The sequence below is a fragment of the Babylonia areolata genome, chromosome 19 (assembly GCF_041734735.1).
Source record: "Babylonia areolata isolate BAREFJ2019XMU chromosome 19, ASM4173473v1, whole genome shotgun sequence".
NCBI classification, from domain to species: domain Eukaryota; kingdom Metazoa; phylum Mollusca; class Gastropoda; order Neogastropoda; family Buccinidae; genus Babylonia; species Babylonia areolata.
This window is the reverse complement of record NC_134894.1, coordinates 46927222-46944721: the sequence shown is the minus strand read 5'-3', so window position 1 is coordinate 46944721 and position 17500 is coordinate 46927222. Positions and strand designations below refer to the sequence as shown.

Genomic DNA, 17500 nt, shown 5'->3' with positions numbered 1-17500 from the left:
AGCAATGAGAGAGACCGACAGACAGACAGAGACAGACAGAGACAGGGACAGAGAGAGAGAGAGAAAGAGAGAGAGAGACAGAGATAGCGCTGTTCACACATCTCCTCATTCAAATTCATAGAAAGTACATGTGCATTCAATCCAAAAAAAATTGCGATTGAAGTTGGAACTAATACAAGAAGAATGGAAAGAGAGAGGGGGGGGGAGAGAGAGGAGGAGAGAGGGAGAGAGGAGAAAGAAAAAAAAGAGAGAAAGAGAGAGAGGAGGGAGAGAGAAAGAGAGAGAGGGAGGAGACAGAGAGAATCTGCTCATTCAAATTCATTTTGGGTACATGTGCACTTAACAGAAAAAATGTTATCTTAAGTTGAAACTGATGCAAGAGATGAGTAAGTGAGAAGAGAGACAGACATACATACAGACAGACAGAGACACATAGACACAGACAGACAGACAGAGACAGAGAGACACATAGACACAGAAAGAGAGAGAGAGAGTGAGAACTGTTCTCATAATCTGCTCATTCAAATTCATAGTAGGTACATGTGCACTTAGTTGAAGAAAATTGTGATCTGAGTTGAATTTGAAACTAACATAAGCAATGAGAGAGAGACAGACAGACACAGAGAGAGAGAGACAGGGAGACAGAGAGAGATAATACTGTTCTCACATCTATCTCATTCAAATTCATATAAAGTACATGTGCATTAAATCCAAAAAAAAAAAAAAGGATTTAAGTTGGAACTAATATAAGAGAGATCGAGAGAGAGGGGGGGGGGAGACAGAAAGAAAGAGAGCGAGAGAGAGAGATAGAGAATCTGTCCTTGTGAGAGACAGAGTTGTTCCCGTGTCTGCTCATTTAAATTCAGGTAAGGTACATGTGCACTTAATCATCAAAGAAAATTGTGACCCAAGTTGGAACTAATACAAGAGAGAGAGAGAGAGAACTGTTCCCATAATCTGCTCATTCAGATTCATAACAGGTACATGTGCACTTAGTCGAAGAAAATTGTGATCTGAGTTGAATTTGAAATTAACACAAGCAATGAGAGAGACCGACAGACAGACAGAGAGACAGGGATAGAGAGAGAGAAAGAGAGAGACAGAGATAGCGCTGTTCACACATCTCCTCATTCAAATTCATAGAAAGTACATGTTCATTCAATCCAAAAAAAAATTGCGATTGAAGTTGGAACTAATACAAGAAGAATGGAAAGAGAGAGGTGGGGGGAAGAGAGAGGAGGAGAGAGAGAGAGAGAGGAGAAAGAAAAAAAGAGAGTGATAGAGAGAGAAAGAGAGAGAGGAGGGAGAGGGAGAATCTGCTCATTCAAATTCATTTTGGGTACATGTGCACTAAACAGAAAAAAATGTTAAGTTGAAACTGATGTAAGAGATGAAGAGATGAGTAAGTGAGAAGAGAGACAGACATGCATACAGACAGACAGACAGAGACAGAGAGACACATAGACACAGAAAGAGAGAGAGAGAGAGTGAGAACTGTTCTCATAATCTGCTCATTCAAATTCATAGCAGGTACATGTGCACTTAGTCGAAGAAAATTGTGATCTGAGTTGAATTTGAAACTAACATAAGCAATGAGAGAGAGACAGACAGACAGAGAGAGAGACAGAGAGAGATAATACTGTTCCCACATCTATCTCATTCAAATTCATATAAAGTACATGTGCATTAAATCAAAAAAAAAAAAAAGGATTTAAGTTGGAACTAATATAAGAGAGATCGAGAGAGAGGGGGGGGGGGAGAGAGAAAGAAAGAGAGCGAGAGAGAGAGATAGAAGAAGGGAGGAGAGAGAGAGGGGGAAGAGAGAGAGAGAGAGAATCTGCTCATTCAAATTCATTTCGCGTACATGTGCACGTAATAGAGAAAAAAAATGTGATCTCAAGTTGAAACTGATACAAGTGAGTGAGTAAGAGACAGACATACATATAAACAGACAGAGACACAGACAGACAGACAGAGAAAGAGAGTTGCTCCCATGTCTGCTCATTCAAATTCATATAAGGTATATGTGCACTTTACTCAATGAAAATAAGTTGGAACTAATAGGAGAGAGGGAGAGAGACAGACAGACAGAGAGAGAGGGGGGAGACAGACAGAGAGAGAGAGAAAGAGAGACAGGCAGACAGACAGACAGAGAGACAGACAGACAGAGAGAAAGAGAAAGACAGAGAGAGAGAGAGAGACAGAAGAGAAAGAGACAGAGAGAGAATTACTTCCCTGTCTGCTCATTCAAATTCATACAAGGTACATGTGCACTTTACTCAATGAAAATAAGTTGGAACTAATGCGAGAGAGAGAGACAGAGACACAGATAGACAGACAGGCAGGCAGGCAGAGACAGAGAGCTCGGGGGGGGGGGGGAGGGGGTGCTTCTTTTTTTCTTTTTTTTTTTTAGTAATCTCACTTCAACTAAAGCAAGTTTCCATTCTCTTGAGACGTTCACATCACATCCTCTGCTTCAGACCCAGACCACTCCACCCACCCGTCCACCCTCCCTCTTCCCATCATCCAATTAATTCCCCCCCCCCCCACGCCCTTCCCCCCACCCCCACACACCTCGTCTGTCAGCCCCCACCCCTACCCCCACCCCTTACCATCTCTCAGATAGTGTATATCGTGATTTGTGGTGTGTGTGTGTGTGAGTGTGTGTGTGAGTGTGTATGTGTGTGTGTGTGTGAGAGAGAGAGAGAGAGAGAGAGAAAGTTTGTGTGTGTGAGAGTCAGCGTGTGTGTGTGTGTGTGAGAGAGTGAGTGCGTTTGTGTGTGTGCGTGCGTGTGTGTGTGTGTGTGTGTGTGTATGCGTGAGTGAGTGTGAGTGTGTGAACTTTAGAACAGTTTTCGTTTGTTTGGGGGTGTTTTTCTTTCTATATTTCGATGCCGATGAATGGTGACGGAGATGATGACAACTCTGCTTCTGTGGTGGCCTCTTTGTGATTGAACCTGCAACAGGAAAAACATTTATTCTCATTCTGTTTCATTCAAGGTGTTCTGTGTTAATTCATGGACTAGATCTCCCCGTGACAAAGGCCGTACTCTCATGGTTTTTTGGTTTTTTCAATACATCCCAGGCCCAAGAGAGACAGACACCTGCAGGTGTTAGTCAGGACATTGGAGGAAAAAAACACTCCCAGAGACGCATCCGTGAAAGGTGATTGCCCTTTACCTTGTGGGCTCCATTACTTCCTATTACTATGAGCCCATAGCACACACACACACTCAGCTTTGAGAAGGAGTCTTCATTTCCCTTTTATTGGTTTGATTATTTCACCTTCTTTCTTTCTCATTTGTCTTTGTCTCTATCCCTCCACCTTTCTCTCTCTCTCTCTCTCTCTCTCTCTCTCTCTCTCTCTCTGTTTCTCTTCCCCCCACCCTCTCTTTCTCTCTCTCTCTCTCCCCTCTCTCACTTTCTCACTCTCTCTCTCTCTCTCTCTCTCTCTCTCTCTCTCTCAGTCCCCTCTCTCCTCTCTTTCTCTCTCCTCGCACTCTCTCTCTCTCTCTCCTCTCTCTCTTTCTCTCTCTTTCTCTCTCCCCTCTCTCATTCTCTTTCTCCCTCTCCCTCCCCCTCTCTCTCCTCTCTTACTATCTTTCTCTCACTCTCTCCCCTCTCTCACTATCTTTCTCTCTTCCTCTCTCTCTATCTCTTTCTCTCTCTCCCCCTCTCTCCCCTCTCTCACTCTCTTTCTCTCCCCTCCCCTCTCTCACTCCCCTCACTCTTTCTCTCTCTCCCCCCTCTCTCTCTCCCCTCTCTCACTCTCTTTCTCCCCTCCCCTCTCTCTCTCTCCCCTCAGAATCCGGTCACGGGTCGAAAATTCCCCTGTTGGGGTTTAAACTTGAGTCCTCCCGGTCGTCAATCCGCGACGCTAACCACTTCGCCACGGCAGACTGTGTGAATTGATTAGTTTAGTTAATAACCTACGTTCATGTTAAAAGTCGACGTTGTCGATGTGACTGACGGGGAATAAATGAAAATCCCGGAAAAGTGGGTATATATATTTTTATTATTCTGTAGTATCACCACCACCACGACAACTCGATGATAAAGAGGGGTTAGCGAAAATTGTGTGTGTGTGTGTGTGTGTGTGTATGTGACTTGACTTGACTTGACTTCATTTACTTAAAATCCCGAAGGATTAATAGACACAACAAAGAACAAAAGGAACAAAGAAATAAACGGTCATCTAATACGAATGCAATGAAATACATAGTTGGCGAGTGTTTTTTGGCAATCATCGCAGTTGAATAGATCACTTGGTTTTAGGATATTGTTTTGTATTTTTCTAGTGATCACATTTGATTGATGATCATACTGCTGTACAGTTGTGATTAGATGGTTTCGCAAATTATGAAATAAGATGCACGTATCTAAGAAATGTAGTTCATCTTCAACAACTTCACATATATCACATAACCTCTCTTCTCTGGGAATGTTTGCACATCTTCTTCGTTCGATATTTAAATCGAAATGTGTCTGTGTGTGTGTGTGTGTGTGTGAAAGAGAGAGAAAGTTGGTGTGTGTGTGTGTGTGTGTGTGAGTGCGTGCGTGTGTGTGTGTGTGTGTGTGTGTGAGTGCGTGTGTGTGTGTTTGTCTGTGTGTGTGTGTGTGTGTATTAGCCAGTGTGTGTGTCTGTGTGTATACGTGTGTGTGTGTGATAGAGAGAGAGAGAGCTCCCACAACTCGACCGCTTTGAAATCAGTTAGGCACTCATATCAAGACACAGAAGTGTTCTATTGTCGGCAGTATCCACATTTCTTCCCCTGTGTTCTTTAACATTCCATTCAGTTTCGTTCCCAAGACGGAAAAATCGTAAATCTGTTTAAATAACATTGTAATATATATTCTACATTTCTTCCTCTGTCAACAGATGTAAAGAAGAGTGGAGAGGAAGAAATGCAAAGCATATCTATATATGTACATATATAATTTTATGTATATATGTGTGTGTGTATGTGTGTGTGTGCGGGTGTGTGTGTGTTATTGTGTGTGTATGTGTTTTTGTTGTTGTTGTTGTTGTTGTGTGTGTGTGTGTGTGTTGTGGTATGTGTGTGTGTGCGTTATTGTGTGTGTGTGTTTGTACATGTATGTATTTTAGAATGTCATTAACTAATTTACAACTTCTTCCGTCCTACAAACGAAAAAGTACAGGGAAAGAAATGTGGATACCAAATGGATGACAAAAATTATTAACATTATCACTATTTTCAGTAGCAGTAGTAACTATCGTTAGATAGTGATGGACGGAAAAATCGCAAATCTGTTTAAATAACATAGTAATATTTACTCTACATTTCTTCCCCTGTCAACACATGTAAAGAAGAGTGGAGAGGAAGAAATGCAAAGCATATATATATATATATATATATATATATATGTGTGTGTGTGTGTGTGTGTGTGTTACTGTGTGTGTATGTGTTTTTGTTGTTGTTGTTGTGTGTGTGGGGGTTGTGTTGTTGTGTGTGTGTGTGTGTGTGTGTGTGTGTGTGTGTGTGCATGTATGTATTTTAGAATGTCATTAACTAATTTACAACTTCTTCCGTCCTACAAACGAAAAAGTACAGGGAAAGAAATGTGGATACCAAATGGATGACAAAAATGATTAACATTATCACTATTTTCAGTAGCAGTAGTAACTATCGTTAGATAGTGATGGACGGAAAAATCGCAAATCTGTTTAAATAACATAGTAATATTTACTCTACATTTCTTCCCCTGTCAACACATGTAAAGAAGAGTGGAGAGGAAGAAATGCAAAGCATATATATATATATATATATATATGTGTGTGTGTGTGTGTGTGTGTTACTGTGTGTGTATGTGTTTTTGTTGTTGTTGTGTGTGTGTGGGTTGTGTTGTTGTTGTTGTTGTTGTGTGTGTGTGTGTGTGTGTGTGTGTTTGTACATGTATGTATTTTAGAATGTCATTAACTAATTTACAACTTCTTCCGTCCTACAAACGAAAAGGTACAGGGAAAGAAATGTGGATACCAAATGGATGACAAAAATTATTAACATTATCACTATTTTCAGTAGCAGTAGTAACTATCGTTAGATAGTGATGGAAATGTGGATATTGCACCATTGTCTTTACACAGAGACAGAAATTCGCTGTTCGAAATGGGGGGAAAAACAGAAAAAGATTTTTTTTTTTTCAAATGGTGCAGTTGAAATGAATTCTCCTTCAACAGGCTTTTCATCTCAGTCTTTTTTGGTTTTTGTTTGTTTGTTATTTTGTTGTTGTTGTTTTCTGACCGCTGTAAAAGCTCTCCTGTCAACACGAGAAAAGACAAAGTCACGCTTTGCACGAACACACACGGGTCGTTGGCCCTTTTGTAATTATTTCAGCTGTCTTCAAGGCTTCTTTACAATCTCTCTCTCTCTCTCTCTCTCTCTCTCTCTCTCTCTCTCTCTCTCTGTTTCACACACACACACACACACACACACACACACACACACACACACACAATTCTGATATACATTGACCGAAAAACTGATAACGGGTTTTAAAACAACAACAACATTATTTTCGTTACTGTTGTTCTTTGTTCATTCAAGTTTCATTTGTCTTTATAATCCTTTTATTTCCGGGTTTGCGATTATTGATGTCGTATTGGGGATGTTTTCCTTATATTCAGTTTTAAATAGGTGAACGGGAGAAAAATAAAACAAACACAAAAAACACATTCATTATTATCATTATTTAAAGTAGTAGTCGTAGTAGTAGCAGAATCAGCAGTAGTAGTAGTAGCAGCAGTAGTAGAAGCAGTAGTTGTAGTAGTAGTAGTATCATTATCATTATTTTTTTATTGTCATTGTTGTTGGTGTTGTCGTTGATGATCTTCTTCTTCTTCTTGTTATTATTATTATTATTGTTGTTGTTGTTATTATTATTATTATTATCATAAATATTATCGTTATCATTGTTACAATTGTTATTATCATTATTATCATTGTTGTTGTTATAACTATTGTCATCAAAGTCATTATCATTATTATTATTATTATTATAGCGCTGAATCTTGTGCAGAGACAAATCTAAGCGCCTTGACACCAGTCATTCACACGCATGAATAACTCTAAAACTGAAGAAACTGAAGACAAGGAAGAGGCGGGGGATCTTGTGAAGAGGTAGGTTTTAAGGCCAGACTTAAAAGAGCTGAGTGCGGAGACCTGACGAAGAGAAAGAGGAAGTTCATTCCAAATGCAGATCTTCTTCTTCTTCTTCTTCTTCTTCTTCTTATTATTATTATTATTATTATTAGCTATCGTTGATACTGATGGATGCCAAAATTCATTTCGTCGTGGTTCGGTGCCATAGGAAGTCACTGGTTTGATAACGTACCACTTGTATTGCATTGTATTGTATTTCTCTTTTTATCACAACAGATTTCTCTGTGTGAAATTCGGGCTACACTACAGCGCCACCCATGTTTTTGTTGTTTTTTCCTGCGTGCAGTTTTATTTGTTTTTTCTTATCGAAGTGGATTTTTCTATAGAATTTTGCGAGGAACAACCCTTTTGTTGCCGTGGGTTCTTTTACGTGCGCTAAGTGCATGCTGCACACGGGATCTCGGTTTATTGTCTCATCCGAATGACTAGCGTCCAGACTACCACTCAAGGTCTAGTGGAGGAGGAGAAAATATTGGCGGCTGAGCTGTGACTCGAACCAGCGCGCTCAGATTCTCTCGCTTCCTAGGCGAACGCGTTACCTCTAGGACATCACTCGACGTGGGAGAAACATTAGATTGCCTATTCAATGAATACTCGTAATGACAAACAAATGACATTTATTCTAACTTAATTTCATTCTGTGCTGCTTCATGGTTTGGCTTCTAACGAAAAAGGTAGAGGGAGGAGGATGGGTGGTAAGGACGGTTTCAGTTTCAGTTTCAGTTTCTCAAGGAGGCATCACTGCGTGAGATGCCTGACCAGCAGCATATGAGTGCATGCATATATATTTGTGTACCTATCAGAGTGGATTTCTTCATACAGACTTTTGCCAGAGGACAACCACTCTCGTTGCCATGGGTTCTTTTTCAGTGCGCCAAGTCCGTGCTGCACACGGGACCTCGGTTTATCGTCTCATCCGAGAGACTAGCCGCTCAGTTTGATTTTCCAGTCAAACTTGGGGAGAATGGGGCGAGAGCGGGATTCGAACCCACACCCTCACGAACACTGTATTCGCAGGTAGATAAGCGTCTTACCCGCTCTGCCCCCTTCTTCTCGTTAACGACTGAAGATGGAGTCTCCCGTCGGACTGACGGATGAGTAGGCAGGCAGGCTTATCTGTCGGTGTGTGTCCTGATATGGGAGAAGAGGCCGATTCTGGATCCGCAGCACTTCCCACAGGTGTTGCAAGGGAAAACGTCTCCAGAAGTTGAGCCCTGCTTCCTTCGCTCACGCTTCTCCTTAATGGCCAGCGTTCTCTTGTTTTCAAACGTCTTTATGCCACTAGAGCACAGCATACTCCAGCGAGAGCGGTCAAGGGCATTAGTTTCCCAGGAGGGAACGACTAGCTGCATGCTAAAAGACAGACATAAAGACACACACACACACACACACACACACACACACACACACACACACACACACACACACACACACACACACACACACAGAGAGAGAGAGAGAGAGAGAGGCAGAAAAAGAAGAAAAAGACTGTACTTGCGGACAGGCAGTGCAGTAAAGACGGATCAGAATGAGGGAATGAGAAACAAACTGCCTGAAGAGAGAGAGAAAGAGTGAGAGAGGGGGAAGATAGCGAGAGTGAAAGAGAGAGGGGGGAGAGACAGACAGACAGTGAGTGAGAGAGAGAGAGTGTGAGAGGGGGAGAGAAAGAGAGAGGGTGGGAGGGGAGACACACACACACACACACACACACACACACACAGAGGTGGAGGGATAGAGACAAAGACAAATGGAAAAGATCAGTTTCAGTAGCTCAAGGAGGCGTCACTGCGTTCGGACAAATCCATATGCTCTACACCATATCTGCCAAGCAGATGTCTGACCAGCAGCGTAACCCAACGCGCTTAAGTCAGGCCTTGAGAAAAAGAAAAACGAGAAAGAAAGAAGGTGAAATAATCAAACCAATAAATGGGAAATGAAGGCTGAATAAGAGGGGAGACAAATAACTCAGCTCATCGAAACACTCATGAGAGCAAGACAGATAGACAGACAGACAGATAAAACGAATTGAGAGGGATGGCGCTTGTAGGGAAGGAAGGAGGGGGGGGAAGAGAGGGAATGAAGAAGGAACAACGACAACAACAAATCAGATGGACAGAAGAATAAATAAATAATCCAACAAAAAAAATAATAATAAAAGGTAGAGTGATGGTGGAGAAAAGGAGATAAATAACTCGGCGAAACACTAATGAGAACAAGACAGATATTGTATTGTATTTCTCTTTTTATCACAACAGATTTATCTGTGTGAAATTCGGGCTGCTTTCTCCAGGGAGAGCGCGTCGCCACACTACAGCGCCACCCAATTTTTTTGGTATTTTTTCCTGCGTGCAGTTTTATTTGTTTATTTGTCCTATCGAAGTGGATTTTTCTACAGAATTTTGCGAGGAACAACCCTTTTGTTGCCATGGGTTCTTTTACGTGCACTAAGTGCATGCTGCACACGGGACCTCGGTTTATCGTCTCGTCCGAATGACTAGCGTCCAAACCACCACTCGAGGTCTAATGGAGGGGGAGAAAATATCGGCGGCTGAGCCGTGATTCGAACCAGCGCGCTCAGATTCTCTCGCTTCCTGGGCGGACGCGTTACCTCTAGGCCATCACTCCATCACTCTCGCTTTCCGCCACCTTCCTCCTTAGAAAGGACAACAAAGACAAATAAGATGTACAGAAGGAGAAATAGAATGATCAAACTAAAAAAGGGAGAGGATGAGAAAGAAGTTAACGAGACACTGTTGCCCAGTGGGTAATGCGTCTGACTTGGAAGCGAATGTCTTCGGATTCGAGCCCCATAATTATATAGTGCGATATCTTTACAACGGTGTTTATATTACACGGCGCACCTTAACTGAGACTGTTTTGCGTGGAAAGGCGCTGTATGTTCTGTAGTAGTAGTAGATGTAGTAGTAGAAGTAGTAGTAGTAAAAAGGATGCATTCAAGGGGGGAAAAGGAAGGCTTCGTTGTTTTTTTTCGAAGTCATTCGGATGAGACCATAAACCGAGGTCCCGTGTGCAGCATGCACTTAGCGCACGTAAAAGAACCTACGGCAACAAAAGGACTGTCCCTGGCAAAATTCTGTAAAAAAAAAAAAAAAATCCACTTCGACAGGAAAAACAAATAAAACTGCACGCAGGAAAAAATACCCCAAAAATGGGTGGCGCTCTCAGTGTAGCGACGCACTCTCACTCGGGGGAGAGCAGCCCGAATTTCACACAGAGAAATCTGTTGTGATTTAAAAAAAAAAAAATTTTTAAAGAGAAATACAAATGTTTGTTTAGGACAGTGTCGTATACAGAAAGCGCCATTTAATTTCAACAGCCTATGGCTGATAACCACACTAGGACGAACTAAGAACCGTCGTCCTACGCCTCGGAGATTGGATGTCTGCACCTTCTAAACTATCCATGGGACTGCCACAAGGGTCTCCGCTCTCTCCTGTCCTCTACAATGTCTACACGAAGGGCCTTGCAGACTTAAACAACAATGGAATAGCTCGGGTGCTTACTCTTGCGGATGATGGCCTGGTCTTCAAAACTTCGAAAGATGCTCAGGAAAGAACTAAAGCCGTCCAGAAACAACTAAACAATATTGCTCAATGGTGCAAAGACACAGGATCTTCCATCAATCCAGCGAAAGCCCAAACTTTGCTGTGCACCCTCAACAACAGAACCTCGAGCAAATCACCACCACCTGTGTCATTCGACGGGATTCAGATCGAGAAAACCGAATTCCTACGCTACCTAGGAATACAGTTCGACAGGATGCTGACCTTCAGAAAACATACGAAAAATACTGTTCTCAAATGCAAAAAGTGCCTTTCAGTCTTAAAAGCAATGGCAACCAAAGGTATTGAACAAAGCCACCTCTTCCTGCTATGCCAATCACTCGTCCTCAGTGTGATCGACTACGGACTTGGGCTAACAACACCATCTCAAAGCAACCTCCTAAAATTAGAAAGTTCAAAATGAAGCTATGAGGCTGATCCTTGGAACAACAAAAGACACGCCCACGGAAACCATGCGATACCTGTTTGACCTTCCTTCAGTGCAGGCCAGAAACAAGTTAGAACAGGTTAAGACCTACTTCAAAGCATTAGAAAACCCTCAAAACCCACTGCATGACGCAGTCAAAGAACCAAAAGGCAGCCGTCTAGGACGAGGAAGATCATGGATGGGGCAAGCAGAAGACACAACCCAGCTAGTATGCCGACTACAGGACCTGAAAGAAACAAAAGAATGGTAGAAAAACCCTGAAAACCTCAACCATCTATTCAACACAGCCATTTCACCCACTCTGGGAAGACATTGTCGGGAATGGCCAGAGGGCAAAACTGATGCGGAAGTGAAGCTACTCATAGAAGAAAACAGTAAAGAAGAGGACATCATCATATACACAGATGGCTCAGTCACCAAAGACCAATCCGGTTGGGGATTCACTGCGAAACAAAATGGAAAAACAATTAGGGAAGAGAATGCTGCCTACAAAGTCACAACCTCCAGCGTAACGATGGAAGTTGAAGCTGTGACACATGCCCTCCAGTGGCTATCGTCCATCCATATGCCCGGAAACCAACATGCCATGATTCTAACCGACTCAATGAACCTCATACACAAAATTGAAAATGGAATGGGAAGCCCAAAGTGGCATAAGGCAATGCGCACCTTTCAGATTAAAAAACTCACATGGTCATACTGCCCGGGACATGCATGTGTTAAGGGTAATGAGCGAGCTGACAGACTTGCTGGTAACGCAACAACAACGAGCGGCCTACATCTAGGAAAATCGGAAATCCTCAGAAAAGTCAAAGAATATCAGAAAGAACAGGTACAAGGCCATCACACCATCGATCGCCTCAAAGAAATAAAAGCAGAGAGAGGGAGCGGCCGCAAGTCTAACATGAAAGGCAGAGCACGATGCTTTGCAAATCAAACAAATATCGGCATCATTTCCAAACCAACATTGCGCAAATTTCTTCAAAACGGAACAGAGTCTCTGTGGGCTTCACACTAGACGCCACATTCTTGGCATCATAGATCTTTTCCCATCCCTCTTGCGGCCAATCAGTGGCAGCCTCTGTGCGTGTGTATATGTGTGTGTTTGTGTGTATGTGTGGGTCTGTGTGTTTGAGTGCGTTTGTGCATGTGCGAGGGTGTAAGTGTACACAAGTGTCAGGAGAGTTCTGTGCACGTGCGTATGTGTGTGTGTGTGGGGAGGGGGGTGGTTGCGGGGGGAAGGGGGGGTAGAGGATAAGGTATGTGTGTGTATGCATGCCTACACTGTGGGAGCAACGGAATATTGGAACGTGCGGGTGTATATATATATATATATATATCTTTGTATATATGTGTGTGGGGGTGGGGGATATGGGCGTATGTGTGTGTGCTTGTACAAGTAAGTGTTCATCTGTGTGTGTGGTGTGTGCCGTGGAAGCTGCGATACGTAGCCTAGAAATGAGTGTGTGGAGGAGGGGGGTAGAGGAGGTGCAGGGTAATGTGTGTGTGTGTGTGTTTTGGGGCTCATGTACGTTTATGTGTATTTGACTGTGCTTTCATATCTGTGAAACTGCATGTTTGGTGCATATCTGTTATGCATATGTGGGTGTATGTGTAAATGTGTGTCTCCATGTTTTACATTTATTGGCTTATTTATCATCATTGTTGTCTTTTTTATTTATTTTATTATTATTATTATTACTTCTTTTTTTATTATAATCATTATTTATTTATTTATGTACGCTTATAGTTGACCACGTTTTTGCGCCTTATACATATTATTAGTAGTGGTAGTAGTTTTTTTTAATGTATTTATCTATTATTTATTCACCCTTTTGTTTCTTTTTTTTCTCTCTCTCAAGGCCTGACTAAGCGCGTTGGGTTACGCTGCTGGTCAGGCATCTGATTGGCAGATGTGGTATAGCGTATATAGATTTGTCCGAACGCAGTGACGCCTCCTTGAGCTACTGAAACTGAAACCGAACTAAGGACGCTGCATTTTCATGACAACCCCAAACCAAGAAATCGCCCTTTGTTTGCGAAAGCCTTTTGTAAATGCTGAGTGAAACGGAAAGCCTGTTCTTCTTAAAGGACGGTGTACTTTCAGGGAAATGCCGTAAAACAAAATTCCGTTTGAAAAACAAACTGCAGGGGTTTTTTCAGAAGCTTTTGAAATGCTGAATCAAACAGAAACCCTTGCCGTTTGAAGTTCACGTTCCTAAAATGGCAATTTCCTTAAACTGCGCGTTCCTGAAATGGCACTTTCCTTAAACTGCACGTTCCTAAAACGGCGCGTTTCTTAAACTGCGCGTTCCTGAAATTCAACCCCACTTCCTGTCAGCAACACACTTTTTTGTTCCCACAAAATGGCTCCTTCCATCTTCCTCAAAGAAAAATCCCGCATTGTGAAGTGTTGGTCTGGTGGTAGGGTGTCCGCCTATTTTGTATTTGCATTTGTATTTCTTTTTATCACAGCAGATTTCTCTGTGTGAAATTCGGGCTGCTCTCCCCAGGGAGAGCGTGTCGCTATAATACAGCGCCACCCATTTTTTTGTATTTTTTCCTGCGTGCAGTTTCATTTGTTTTCCCTATCGAAGTGGATTTTTCTATAGAATTTTGCCAGGAACAACCCTCTTGTTGCCGTGGTTTCTTTTACGTGCGCTAAGTGCATGCTGCACACGGGACCTCGGTTTATCGTCTCATCCGAATGACTAGCGTCCAGACCGCCACTCAAGGTCTAGTGGAGGGGGAGAAAATATCGGCGGCCGAGCCGTGATTCGAACCAGCGCGCTCAGATTTTCTCGCTTCCTATGCAGACGCGTTACCTGTAGGCCATCACTCCAGGCCTAGGAAGCGAGAAATTCTTTAGTGCATAGGCTCGAACCCCACACACTCGCCAGCGTTTTCTCCTCCTCCATTACTCCTTAAATGGTGGTCTGGACGCCAGTCATTCAGATGAGACGTTTACATAAACCGAGGTCTCGTGTGTAGCATGTACGTAGCGCAAGTAAAAGAACTCAGGGCAACAAAAGGGTTGTCCCCCGGAAAACAAAAAGCATATCGGAAAATCGACTTTGATTAGAAAAAAATATATATTTGAAGGCAGAAAAAAAAAAGAAAAAAAAGGGTTCTATATATCTATCTATCTATCTGTCTGTCTGTCTATCTATCTTTCCATCTATCTATCTGTCTGTCTATCTGTTTGTATACTTCTTTCTATCTGTCTATCTGTTTGTTTGTGTACTTATCTATTTATCTATGTATTTGTTTCCGTGTTTGTTTATTTTATCTATTGATTTGTTTATTTATTTATTTGTTCCTATGACAAGTTTTTTTGTTTTTTGTTGTTTTTTTTCTTTCTTTCTTTCCAGATAGACCCAGGATCTATGGCTTTCTTCAAGACTGACACACTCTATCCACGGAGCGGCCGCGGAAGTCTGGTTGCAGCGTAGCTTTGTGTGCGTCGTTTCGCATTCGTCCTTGACAACTTGTCTTATTGTTTGCTCCCTTTTTTGGGGGGGGGGGGGGGATTTCTTTTGTTAATTTGGGGAGTCGGGGGGGGGGGAGGAGTTGGGGGGGGGGGTGGCGAGGGGGGGTGGGGGGTGTTCTCCGCATTCGCACGATCTTCGTGCAGTCTGGTGCCTACGTGCCAACGTGCACACAAACACACCGGCAAATTTCTGTGTCTCTGTCTCTCCATCTCTCTCTGTCCACCTCTCTCTCTCTCTCTGTCTCTGTATCTCTGTCTGTCTCTCTATCTGTCTCTGTCTCTCTGTCTCTCCCTCTCTCTGTTGCTGTTTTGTTGTTGTTGTTTTTAAAGAATAATTCTATGGTTTTCTTCGTTTGCTTGTGTGTCTGTTTTCTCTGTGTGTGTGTGTGAGTGTGTGTGTGTGTTGTGTGTGTGTGTCTGTGTGTTTGATTTGTGATTATGTTTGTGTTTTTGTGTGAATAAGAGTTTGTGTGTGTGTGTGTGTCTGTTTCTGTGTCTGTATGTGTCTGTGTGTGTTTTCTGTGTGTGTGTGTGTCTGTGTGTGTGTGCGTGTGTGTGTGTGTGTGCGCTTGCTTGCTTTTATGTGCGTGTTTGTGTTTGTGTGTGTGAGTGAGCTTTTGTGTTAGTATTTGTGCGTGTGAGCTTTTGCGTGTGTGTTTTTGAGTGTTCCTTCGCGCACGCGCTTGCATCGAAACCCGACAATGTGGAAACTTTCACAACAACAGCAGCAGCAGCAACAACAACAACAGCAAGTTGTGAACCTCCTTCACACAGTTTATCCTGAACCCCAAAGTCAGCAACAACAAACACAAAAAAAGACGTGAAATCGACAGGACAAACAACTCATTTTGTGGGGGAGGGGAGGGGGGAAGAGGTGGGCAGAAAACAAACAAAAAACAAAGCTCTAGTACCAAGCAGCGTGAGAATTGAACCCATGTCTGGGCCCTCAACCTTCTCCCTCTCCCACCCCCACCCCTCCCAAAGGTCTGCGAGCGAAGAACAATAATTATGTTGTTTTGTTTCCAATTCGCCTTCTACCACAATATTTACGAGGCGATGTCAAAACAAAAAACAAAAATAAAACAACAACAAAACAACAACAAAAAAGCCGTGTGAGATATTGATTATCTATCTGCCCTCGCTCTAATCTGGGATTTAAGGCTGGGAACTGAAATGTTGACAGAGTCTGGAATCATGTTGTTATTGGTGGTGGTAGTGGTAGTGGTGTGGTGGGGGGGGAGTGAGTGATGGTGGTGGTAGTGGTAGTAGTAATTAATGATGACAGAATCTGACTTGGTGTTGTTGGTGGTGGTGGTGGTGGTGGAGGTGGTGACAATTAATGTTGATAAATCTGAGTTGGTGGTGGTGGTAATGGTGATGGTGGTGGTGATGGTGGTTTAACACAAAAGGAAAATCGGACATTCATGCAAACTTTGTGTGTGCGTTTGCTTGTTTCTTCATATGCTCTTCAAATGGACCAGTATATTACAAGCTGATATCATCTCAAAAGCAATGTCTGCATGACATTATATTCAGAAAATTACATCATATTTCAGTCACACACGCGCACAAGAAAAGAGTGAGTGAGAGAGAGAGAGAGAATGAATGAATGAATGAATGAATCTTTATTTTCCAACGGTGAAGACATTAGCACTTTGGCCGACTTACACATCTGCCGTAGTTCTTTGAGACACACAAACATGTACGCATATAAATGTTGTTATACTTAATATTTAATACATGTATAATGTACAAGTATAACACAGCGTCACACACAGAGACACATCACTCAGATCTGTACGAAACGAAAGCGAGTAACACACACACACACACGCGCGCACACACACACACACACACACACACACACCAAGGGAAAAACAACAACAAAACCCTAACATGAATGCTACACATGAATGATTCTAATGAAATTAACACAGAGCAGTAATGATAAAATTTAAAACAGAGAGAGAGAGATGACTTGTTCAGTTAAGGCTTTTGCCCCGTATGGACAGGGGACAATCACAAAACTGTGAGACAGTGTTAATGTCAATGTAAACAGTGCACCTTCTTCCATAACCAACTTTCAGTCAAAACTAAGATATAAGTGTTTCTCTTGATTAACTGAAATGCTTTATAAACAGATACAACTCGATAGCCGAGTGATTAAAGCGTTGGACTTTTCAATCTGAGGGTCTCGGGTTCGAATCTCGGCAACGGCGCCTGGTGGGTAAAAGGGTGAACAATTTGTCCCGATCTCCCAGGTCAACATTATGTGCATACCTGCTTTTGTGTCTCAACCCCCATTCGTGTGTAATACACACGCACGCAGAAGATCAAATACGCACGTTTTATACACCCTGTCTTCCATGTCAGCGTTCGGTGTGTTGAGGAAACAAAGAACATACCCAGTATGCACACCCCAGAAAACGGAGTATGGCTGCCTACATGGCGGGGTTAAAAAAACAACAACAACATAAAAATACGTAAAAAGCCCAATCGTGTACATACAAGCGAACGTGGGAGTTGCAGCCCACGAACGAAGGAGGAGGAGGAGATGAAGAAGGAGGATATTCTAGACAGTTGATGCTGTAAACAAAAGTTGTCCCCAGACGAAGATGGTTCAGACAGTTAGTCTAAATGCTGTCGACGACAATCACATTCCAGGCTGCTTCCATTTTTGGACATTGTCATAAAAAACAAAACGCTGACGTTGCTTGCATCATTATCTGAAGACATGCCAAACTCACACTCTGATAATCAATTATCTGGAGCTTTGTAACTGGTTTAGCGAGTGTGTGAGTGTAGTGTGTGCGCGTCT

General features: G+C 42.5%; 1 long non-coding RNA gene across 1 annotated transcript in view; it reads left to right on the top strand.

The window, feature by feature from the left end:
- The window catches only part of LOC143293821 (uncharacterized), a 57714-nt gene extending 43014 nt beyond the window's left edge, over positions 1–14700 (top strand). Inside the window, exon 3 of the long non-coding RNA XR_013056807.1 lies at positions 14564–14700. This is a non-coding gene — a long non-coding RNA (uncharacterized LOC143293821). The remainder of the gene's footprint in view (positions 1–14563) is intronic.
- Positions 14701–17500: the final 2800 nt, after the last annotated feature.